The sequence below is a fragment of the Callithrix jacchus genome, chromosome 1 (assembly GCF_049354715.1).
Source record: "Callithrix jacchus isolate 240 chromosome 1, calJac240_pri, whole genome shotgun sequence".
In the NCBI taxonomy this organism is placed as follows: domain Eukaryota; kingdom Metazoa; phylum Chordata; class Mammalia; order Primates; family Cebidae; genus Callithrix; species Callithrix jacchus.
In genome coordinates, this window is record NC_133502.1 from 111417339 (window position 1) to 111427694 (window position 10356).

Genomic DNA, 10356 nt, shown 5'->3' on the forward strand with positions numbered 1-10356 from the left:
CTCATGCTGATTGTTGGCAGAATTCAGGGTTATAGGAGTGAAGTCACCTGTTTTCTCCCCCCTCCCCTTTTTTTTTGGCTGGCTGTGAGCTGTAGACAACTTAGCGTATAGACAGACACGGCCCATATTTCTATTCACTTGGTCTCCTCTACCTTCAAGCTGGCAATGGTGCATGGAATCCTGGTGCTCTGAATTCAACCTCCTTTTGCGATATCAGCTGGAGAAAACATTGCTTATAAATGACTCATAATACAATAGTCCTACCTGGATAATCTCCCTATGTCAATATCAGCTGATAACAGCAATACTAGATTTGTGTTTAAATAAGCAGGGGCTAGGAATTGTGGATTACCATCTCCGAATTTTGCCCGCCACACATACTGCAGTCTTAGTGCTACTGACATTTAAACTCAGATCTGCCCATATCGATTTCAAATCCAGAACTAAGGGGCCACGTTGCTTTTAGACATACCAGATACCTTCTCTTCCTTGTACAAGCTCTGGAAATGGTGCTGTTGGTCAATGTAGGATGGCACATAGAGGCCAGGCAGAATACTGCAAGCAGTAGAAGGGATATGTGCTACTGTCTGCTGCAAACCTGGAAGTGTCTGGTGGGGTTCCAGCCCTGCATCTGGCAAAGCTGCTTCTGGAGTTGGAACATCTAGCAGTAGTGGTGATGGTATTGCCAAAAAGAGGACAAATTTAATATTTATTTTAACAGCTCACTCCCAGCCCCTTCAAAATTCCCAAGAGGAGCAATGTAACATTCCTTGGGGCGGAAGTCATCCTTTGCTATTTGCTGGGATTTCGTAGAGACTATTCAAATCTTGCAGTCTCTGCCTTTTTCCTAGCTTAGTTCCTGGTCAGTCCAGTTACTCGCTGTAGTATTTTGAAGAGAGAGATTCCAACATTTCGGGGCTCGTTTTTCTGTTGTGGTCTGTCTGTTCCTTTCTGCTGATAGAGATAGACCATTCTGAGTTAACGGCAGCAGTTCAATAGGACTGTGAGTTTTTTAGGCAGATAAACCTGTGAACTTTTTGGGGGTCAGTGACAGAATCATGCTTTGCTTTCCTGTCATCTATAAGGCCCTGCTTCTGCCTTTCAACACCCTTTAACTACATTCTATGCACACTCCAGCCGGCCTGTATCGTGATGATTTTACCATACTGGTCAAAACAGTTGCTAAGGGGTGGGAGGAAGCCAGTGTATTGCAACATGACATGTTGATTGAGAAAGAGCAACAGGAGGACCTGCTGAATTCCACATTGCCCTCACTGGGTAGCTAAGCCTCATGGGTTTTGTTCTTTTTAAAATTTTTAAAATTATTTTTTGAGTCAGGATCTTACCCAGGCTAGAGTGCAGTGGTGCAATCCTAGCTCACTGTAGCCTCAAACTCCTGTGATCAAATTGTCCTCCTGCCTCAGCTTCCCAAGTAGCTGGGATTATAGGCATGAGCCACTGTACTCAGCTAATTTAAAACAAAAATTCTTTTTTAGAGATGGGGGGGTCTCACTTTGTTGCCTAGGCTGGAGTTTCCCCCCTCCCCCCAATTTAATTTTATTTTAAGTTCCAGGATAGATGTACAGGATGTGCAGGGTTGTTACACAGGTAAACATGTGCCATGGTAGTTTGCTGCACCTATCAACCCATCACCTAAGTATAAAGCCCAGGGTGCATTAGCTATTTATCCTGATGTTCTCCCTTTGGATTTTCTTTAGTTTAAAAAATCATTTCCAAAAAAGCGGTAAAGGATAGCCAATCACAGAACCAAATTACAAAGAGAAAAATTCAAGTTGTACCATGGTGCCTGTCCTCACACCAAACTGCAGAAGACCATGATGTGGCCATTTCCTGTTAGGTCTTTGTGTTGGGAGGCTGCTAGGCGAGATCAATGTTGGCACTTAGTTTTATGGCCACTGAGTAGAGGAGTTAAAGGTGCTGGAGGGAGGCAAAGGAAGTAGGCAGGATGGAGTACAGGAGGCTGGGAGCAATTGAAGAACTCAAAGGTAGATGGGGAAACTTAAGCACCAGGGAAACAATTTCCAAAGTTTTGGAGAAGTGCCTGAGGTGAGGGTGGAGTTCAACTGGGGGACGGGATCAGAGTGAGCTGAAGAAGTGGATTTACTGGGCCTTTGTTCCAGGGTGTGAGAATTCAAATGTGGGGTTCTGTTGACCTTCCCAGTTGATAGTGTTATAGACCTGGCGTGTACAGATGGCAGTTTTAGTCTGTGATGAGTGGGAATGCAGCACTGCGGGGCCTGTGCCCACCCAGGATCTCCATTGTCCCTCACCCAGCTCCAGAGTGGACAAGAAGTAGCTCGCACTTGGGTTTCCATGTTCAGAAGGTGCTAGCCTGTTCTTTAGAAGTGACTAAAAGTTAATGGGATTGTCAACAGGCAAGTTGGGTCTTTTTGTACTTTTCTTGGCCACATCTAAGAGGCCATTTGAGTGGAACACTTTATCAATGTTTGGCATCTAATGAAAGCCAAGCTCCTTTACACTGCAATTAAAAGCTGTCCTGTGGTCAGGGGTTGGTGGGGCTGCCCTCCTTCCTGGTCACATTTGGCCTGTACCTGTCAGGTAGTCCGACCCCCAGCCCTGAGCACAGGCCTTGGGGTCAGCACCTGTTTTAAAACATCCTAGATATTTTGGGTATTCAAGTGTCTCTGAGGGCTAGGGATTCTCTATTCCTGTTTCCTCCTCATTCCCAACCCTCCAAAGAGCCTTCTGTCCAAAATCCTCAGATTGCTTAATTTGTTGATTTATTTCTGCTACAATTTGGGACATTACATATTTCAATTGATAAAGAAATCAGAGGGCCACTGTCAAGACAAAAGATAATGATCCAGCCTGGTTAAGAGACATGTGCCTTATAGAGTTGGCTGCTATAGAGTGGTGGGGCTGCTGCTGGATTCCCTGGGGCCCATCTGGGCAACTGATATCCATCTTGAGAGAAATGATGCCGCAAAGGTAAGGGCAGCTGCTGCTTCCTGGTACATCTGGGGATGGTGAGCCATCCTAAGGTTCTTTGTAATCTTCAAGGAAGCATGTTATTTTTTGAAATGGGACCTGGCTTCAGTTATGGCAACCCAACCTCAGGCTGTTTTAGGTGCTACATGCACTTGGTTCCTGGACCGTCCCACATGCTCTCCTCTTGGTTCTAAGCTCTGTTTTGACCATCCGGCTATTTTACCCATTAGACAATGAAAGTTGTCGTGCCTAAGATCTATAAGCTTTGAAGGACCTATGAAATGCTTGCAAGAAACCAGGAAAAATAATCCTGGCTGCAAATTATGCAAAGAATAGAGCAAGAATAATTAAATATCTACTAAATGAAACATTGTGCAGCTTAATTTTCTTCAACTTACTTGTTAAGATACTGAACAATATAGGTGAGAATTTCTTTTTTCACAGGAATTTCTAGTTTTAGTATATGTTCTGCCAAAGTGATCACGTCACAAGAATTTCTAAGTGCACACAGTGATTGCCAAGGAGTCATAGGTACGCACGTTAAATGATTGCTGATCACCAACCCATTTAAAAGGCAAGATTATAAATAGCCTTTCAGAGATTTGAGATAGGGCTACATGTTTGTTCTTTCTTTTCTTTCTTAATTTTTTTAAAAAACAGGGTTTTGCTGTGTTGCCCAGGCTAGTCTCAAATTCCTGGGTTCAAGTAAGCTGCCCACCTCAGCTGCCCAGTGTTAGGATTACAGGCATGAGATACCACTCCTGGCTGAGCTACATTTTAATATGTGTGGTTTGCTAACACTCATTAGAAACCTAGAAAGTAAAACCATCTAAGCCTGCCCCTCCTCCCATGGAGCTGCCTCCTCAGTCTTAAAGCCTCACCTGTTCCTGAGGAACCCCTTTATCCCCACAATACACCCCTTGCAACATGTTCTCATAGATGCCTCCCCTGCTCCTTAGCACTCACCGCACCCTGTCATTGCTTAATTCTCCTCTGTTCACCTGTGGTGGTAGGGGTCAACTTTTAAGATTTGGCATAGCCATTATCTTAAAGTTTTTTTTAAGTCTCTGTTGAAAATTAATTCCATTATTTATGAGAAAGGTTTTTGGTTTCTTTTTAAAATACATAAAGCTGGCTGGCCTTTTGAATTTCAGTTGTGCATTGTGGAAATACACAGGCTTAGGAATTAGACCTATGTTTGAATCCCAGCTGTGTCAGTAGCATTGTGCTAGGCCTCCATCCTTCTGACCCTTAGTTCACTCATCTGAAAATGAGAAATTACCTTGTGCGCACCCAGGGATTGAGAAGATTTATTAAACATTTGTGATTGGGATTCTTTTTAGTTGTTTGATCCTTGGTAAAGATTCAAAGCAGACTTCTGCATAACAGGTTAATGTCAGAATGAGTCACAGCATTTATCTTTAAGATCTAGTACTTAGATGTACTCAGCTAGAAGACCAGAGACGAGCTATGACACCTGCATGTGGGTTGAGGTCAAACTATCCCATGTCACATGTTAAAAGAATTAAAGTGAGGGCCTACGGGCATCTCTGAGTTCACTGTGTTCTAGTGGGCACAGAGGAAGAGGCCTGGCTGACCTGGCAGGTCCTGAAGCCACTGTGTACACCAAACCAAACTGAGTTGTAAGGAACTCCATCCTTTCCTCTCCCACCAAGAAAGAAAAAGAATTGTCATCTCTAGTTGCCAATTCTGGAATTTTATGTGTCAGCTGATGTTTCTTGCAGTCAGCCTGAGGCTGCATGGAACATCATGTAATAGAAAAAGTCAAACAAGCCTAAGGTTCTGGTCTTGGGTCTTCTGCCTAAGACATGCCTTTGAGCAAATCATTCAGCTTTTTGAACCCCAGCTTCCTCATCAGGATATGAACAAAACCTACTGCAAAAGGCTGTGAAGGCTAAGCATGCATGCTATACAGGCCATGGCAATACTAGGCATGAAAAAACTATGAGTTGCCTCCTTGACTGATGGTAGAGTGAAAGACTAGGTTTCATGAGTCCAGAGATATGACAGGAATGTGGAAGTCAGTTTAACTTGGGTGAGTGTTAAGGCAGGAGTGCTTGGGTAGAATGTAGTTGCAAATAAAAAATTGATTCAAACAGCAGAATTTATAGGCTTTTTAAACTAAGAAGTTTAGTAATGCATTTAGCCTCAGGTAAAGTTGGATCCAGGGATTAAAACAATGTCATCAGAATTTAACTCTCAGGCCAAGGCAGGAGGATCACTTGAGGCCAGGAGTTCAAGAATTCACCTCTCCCCCGTCTCTGCCTTCTTTTGTGTTGTCTTCCTTCTCCAGCAGGCATTGTTTTCATACGCTGTTCTCTTGGCAATCCTTAAGTACTGGATAGAGGTTCTCTACCCAATACTGAATCCTAGCTGTGTCAGTAGCATTGGACTGTGCCTCCATCCTTCCGACCCTTACTTCCTTCATCTGAAAATGGGAAATATCTACCTTGTACCCGCCATGGGATTTATTGGGTAGTGATTCTCTCTATTCAGCACTTTAAAAAAATATACTTTAAAAAAATCTATCAGAATTGTGTCTCCCTCTGCTGAACACGGGGCACCCTGATTGACCAGATCTGGGTTCTGTTCTCATCCCTGGAGTGGTAATGATATCAGCCTCACCCAAATTATATGGACTAAGAAGAAAGGAAGAGGTGATTCCCAAAGGGAAATATGAATGCTTTTACAAAAGACACAGTTGATACTGGATAGGCAGAAGCAGCAGTCATCCACTGTAGACTACACTGCCTAGTTCCTTAAATATTCTCAGAAAGATGCCCCACAATATCTCTTGCCCACCACCATCTTTCACCCTCCTGAATCTTCCAGCATTATGGTATAGAATTGAGTGGACAAGGATGAATTCACCTTAACAAACGATGCCGAACAAAGGCAAGATCATTGGACTCAGAAGGCCAAAGTCATCATGGATACTTGGCAGAGGTTTGTCATATTAGCCAGTGGCATTCTTGGGCTAGAAGGGGGAGCAATACTCTGGATGATAACCCAGAGGGAGGAGAAGTGGCACTGACCAATTCTAGGTGTGGGAGCAGCATGGTTGTTGTGGGCCAAGAGGAGGGGTCCAGGCGCAGCATAAAAAAAAATGTCAGTTGATGCTCTTGCTCACCATCGTGATCCTGCCTTTTCTTTTTCCCTTTCCTTTCTCTTTTCCTTTTTTTTTGAGACAGAGTTTCACTCTTGTCATCTGGGCGGAGTGCAGGGGCGTGATCTCAGCTCACTGCATGCAACCTCTGCCTCCCAGGTTCAAGCGATTCTCCTGCCTCATCCTCCTGAGTAGCTGGGATTACAGGCACCTGCCACCACGCCCAGCTAATTTTTGTATTTTTAGTAGAAATGGGGTTTCACCCTGTTGGCCAGGCTGGTCTTGAACTCCTGACCTCAGGTGATCTGTCTGTGTTGGCCTCCCATAGTGCTGGGATTACAGGTGTGAGCCACTGCACCGGCCATGGTTTTGCCTTTTCTAACCTCTGGAAAACAGATTTAGGAGTTGGGGAGGAAGACCAGATTTTTTGCCCATTGCCAAGACCATGAATTGAATTGATGGCAACAATGTCAAGAGCTACCTATGGAAGAGCAATGAAGACATGTCAAACCTGTGACTCCTCCAGTGGGCGGGAGTGTAGAGGTGCTTATCATTTTCAAATAATTCACACTATTTTTTATAGTTATATGTACACACATATTTGTGTATGTATATACGTGCACGCACACACACACACGTTAGTTTATATTAAGAATCTCAGGTAGAAGTCTAGTAATTTTCCGTCAACCTCAAGGCAAATAAAAATTAGGAATCCTGGCTGGGTGCAATGGCTCACGCCTGTAATCCCAGCACTTTGGGAGGCCAAGGCAGGCAGATCACTTGAGGTCAGGAGTTAAAGGCAAACCTGGCTAACATGGTGAAACCCTATCTCTACTAAAAATACAAAAATTAGTCAGGCATGGTGGTGGGTGGCTGTAATCCACTACTCAGGAGGCTGAAGCAGGAGAATCACTTGAACCTGGGAGGTGGAGGTTACAGTGAGCTGAGATTGTGCCAATGCACTCCAGCCTGGGTGACAGTGAGACTCCACCTCAAAAAAAATAAAATTTGGAATCCTCTTTGCGTTGCTCCTCTGCACCCTCAAAAATCAACAACAGCAAAAAACTATATACACAACTTACCTGTGAGAGAGGCCTCAGAAGAGGCCACAAAAGATGCTTCAGGAGTCCTGCTCCAATGTCGGACAAGTGGCTTAGGCCCCTGGACATTACCCATTTTCCATATCTGGCTCCAGGATTCTGGGTCAGAGCGCTCAGCTTGCAAATTTAGGTCTCTTTAGGTCCAATATAGTGCTTCCCAGAGGACGTTCCATGATACACTAGCATCATGGGGTGCTTAGAAAATGCAGCAGTCTCCCACAGTGTACATTAACAGCAAACACTGCAGGAAGTCTTGCGGGTGAAACTCTGTTTTACCTAGCACTGTTCAAACTCACCTAACCATGGGACTCTTCCTACCCTGGAACAAAGAGAGAGAAAGAGACTATTCGCATTATGTAGTGCTCTTATTCTGCAGATCATACTTTGGGTGTTCCTAGTCTGATAGGATTTTTTGAGAAATACAGCAAATAAAGCTCTTGTTAGATTGTTTGTTGTTTTTCTTTTTCAAGACGTGGTCCTGCTGTGTCAGGCTGGAGTACAGTGGCATGACCATAGCTCACTGTAGTCTCAGCCTCTCCCAGGCTTAAGCGATCCTCCCACCTCAGCCTCCCAAGTAGCTGGGACCACATGTGTGCTCCACCACATCTGGCTAATTCTTTAAAATTTTTTGTAGAGATGAGGTCTTGCTCTGTTGCTCAGGCTGGCCTCAAACTCCCGAGCTCAAGTGATCCTCCTGCCTTGGCCTCCCAAAGTACTGAAATTACAGGCGTAAGCTACTGCACTTGGCCAGCTCTTGCATTCTTGATTGGGATATTTTTGAGAAGCCGAGTAGTTGTAGGGAATCTAGGTGGGAAATCCAGGCTCATGCCTAACCCCAGCCCCAGCCCTACGGCATTGAATACCCCGACACATGAGCTTCGGATCAGTGGCCATCAGGCCAACTGACTCTGTGCCATCTTCCCTTATTGTCTGGGCTTCTAGAAATTAGAGGGGCCAGGTATGTGGATAGGGTTGGATTTTGTAGTGGTTATATGATTATTACAATGTCCCAATTTTCTTGAGAGTTACACAGACTGTTCTTTTTTTCCTCTTAGCTCAGAGGCTCAATATGGCAGGAAAGCTCACTTTAGGTTCTCAGCAAGAAGTTGGAAGAGGTCAGGGAGACATCCTTGGAGAGGAGGAACCAAGGAGATATGAAGGGTTTCCTGAAGTCCTGTGGTTACTGTTAGGTCAAGCCCGAACCTTGAAACAACTAGATTTTTAGAGAATTCAGACTAGGACACCACCTGCTGTCACTGAGATGTGAAGACATGGTCCTTGGTTTCAATGGACCTGCTTGCTGGGAAGGCAGAGAGAGCTTGAGCTTTTTAAGCTGGTTTTTGAAAATATACTCTTGTACCTAAAACAAGCCCCTGCTTCACCTGCTTCTCTGTTAATAGACTCTCCGGAAAAGAGCTTGGCTAATACTCTCTGAGTATCTTCAAGATGTGGAGTTAATGGCAGTGCTTTTAAAATCTGTTGACCCTGTGTGCACAGGATAAACTTTTGCAGCTCTTGACAATCTGAATGAGTTCTATTTGTAGTCCTGAGTCTTTTCTTTGGGAGTGCAGAAAGTGAAAGAGACCTTGAACCACTCGGGCACCCACTTGAGAAGAAGAGTGAGAAAGGAAGTAGAAAACAACCTCAGATGGAGGCAGTGTGTTCTGAATACCTTTTTAACAGTGCTAAGAAAACAGCTTTGGCAAAGTAAGGGGTCCTGCGAGAGAACAGGAGTGGGTTAGCTGCTCCAGTCCCTCAGGGACTGTCCTACTTGTTTGCCGGGAATCTGCGTGCCCCGTGAGGACTGTTGGAATACTTAACACATAATATGCTTTGTACATCTTGTGAGACTGTCTTCCCAAATGTTAAGAACCACTGTTATTATGAATAATGTACAAATGCATTTTAAAGCATTACTGAATTCATGCTTACTTCATTGTGTACTTTTTGTTTGTTTGAGACAGGGTCGCTCTCTGTTGCCCAGGCTGGAGTGCAGTGGCATGATCTCTGTTCACTGCAGACTTGAATTCCTGGGCTCAGGTGATCCTCCTGCCTCAGCCTCCTGAGTAGCTAGGACTATAGACATGTGCCACCACACCTGGATAATTTTCTAATTTTTTGTAGAGATGGGGTCTCACTATGCTTCCTAGGCTGGTCTCGAATGCCACACCTCAAAGAGTCCTCCTTCTGCTTCCCAAGGCGCTAGGATTACAGGAATGAGCCAGCATGCTTGGCCCATATTTTCTCAATCAACAGATTCTATTATGATATAGAAACAGATCTATGAAAGTTTTAGATGCTTAAAAGAGGTCCTTGTGCTTTCTTGAAAAGGCTGTAATAAGAGTTATACTGTAAAATTGCTTGCCACCCACTCCTGCCAGTAGTCATCTCTTGTTGGTTACCTATCTTGGTTATGTAATTATTCTGAAAGGTTCTGGAAAGTTTGAACTTCTTGCCACAGATCTCGAATGTCTGTCTGCATTGGAGGGGAGGGTTAGAAGATAGAACAAGGGGTAAGATTGGAGGACAGCTCACTCGTCACTCAAAGAGCGGACGTTCCATTTAGCATCACTGATCTTCTGATACTAAAATGTCCATGCTGAGCCTCCCTGCTTTGATATAAAGTGCTGCCTCCTTCCCTTAGGTTCTTTCTTCTACAAAGCAGCTGACTTCCAGTGTGGCAAGTGCTCCTATTTTTCTTGACTCACCATTGCCACTGCTTTAAGGATTTCAGAACATTTCTCTGAACATTGTTGCATTTCATCCTCACAGACACTTCTCAGTTTAGGCTTAGAAAAACTATCAGACTTACTTAAGATCACACAATTGGTGAAGAAATTACAGCAAGAACACAAAACTTGGGGTTCCAATTGCTCTGAGCCGTGACGTATAGTATCTTTAGTAGATTTTACCTTAGTGCTCTTTCAAATGGGCATGATTTAAATGTTTGCTCAATATCTACTTAGAGATGAGAGGATGAACACCTTGTGAAAGAAGGTTAGAAAAGGAAGGTGTGGAGGCAGCACCCAATTTTGCATGTTTCTTCAGAATTGGTTATCTTTTGTTACGCAAGCATTCCCCTTGGAAATCATACTAGGATTTTTTTTTCTTGAGTGTAAGTGACTAAAAACAACTCATACAGGCTTAAGCAAATGTATT

General features: G+C 44.0%; 1 pseudogene; it reads left to right on the top strand.

Moving 5' to 3' along the window:
- The first annotated feature begins 5873 nt into the window (after positions 1 to 5873).
- LOC128932108 (zinc finger protein ENSP00000375192 pseudogene) lies at positions 5874 to 9604 on the top strand (annotated as a pseudogene).
- The last annotated feature ends 752 nt before the right edge of the window (positions 9605 to 10356 follow it).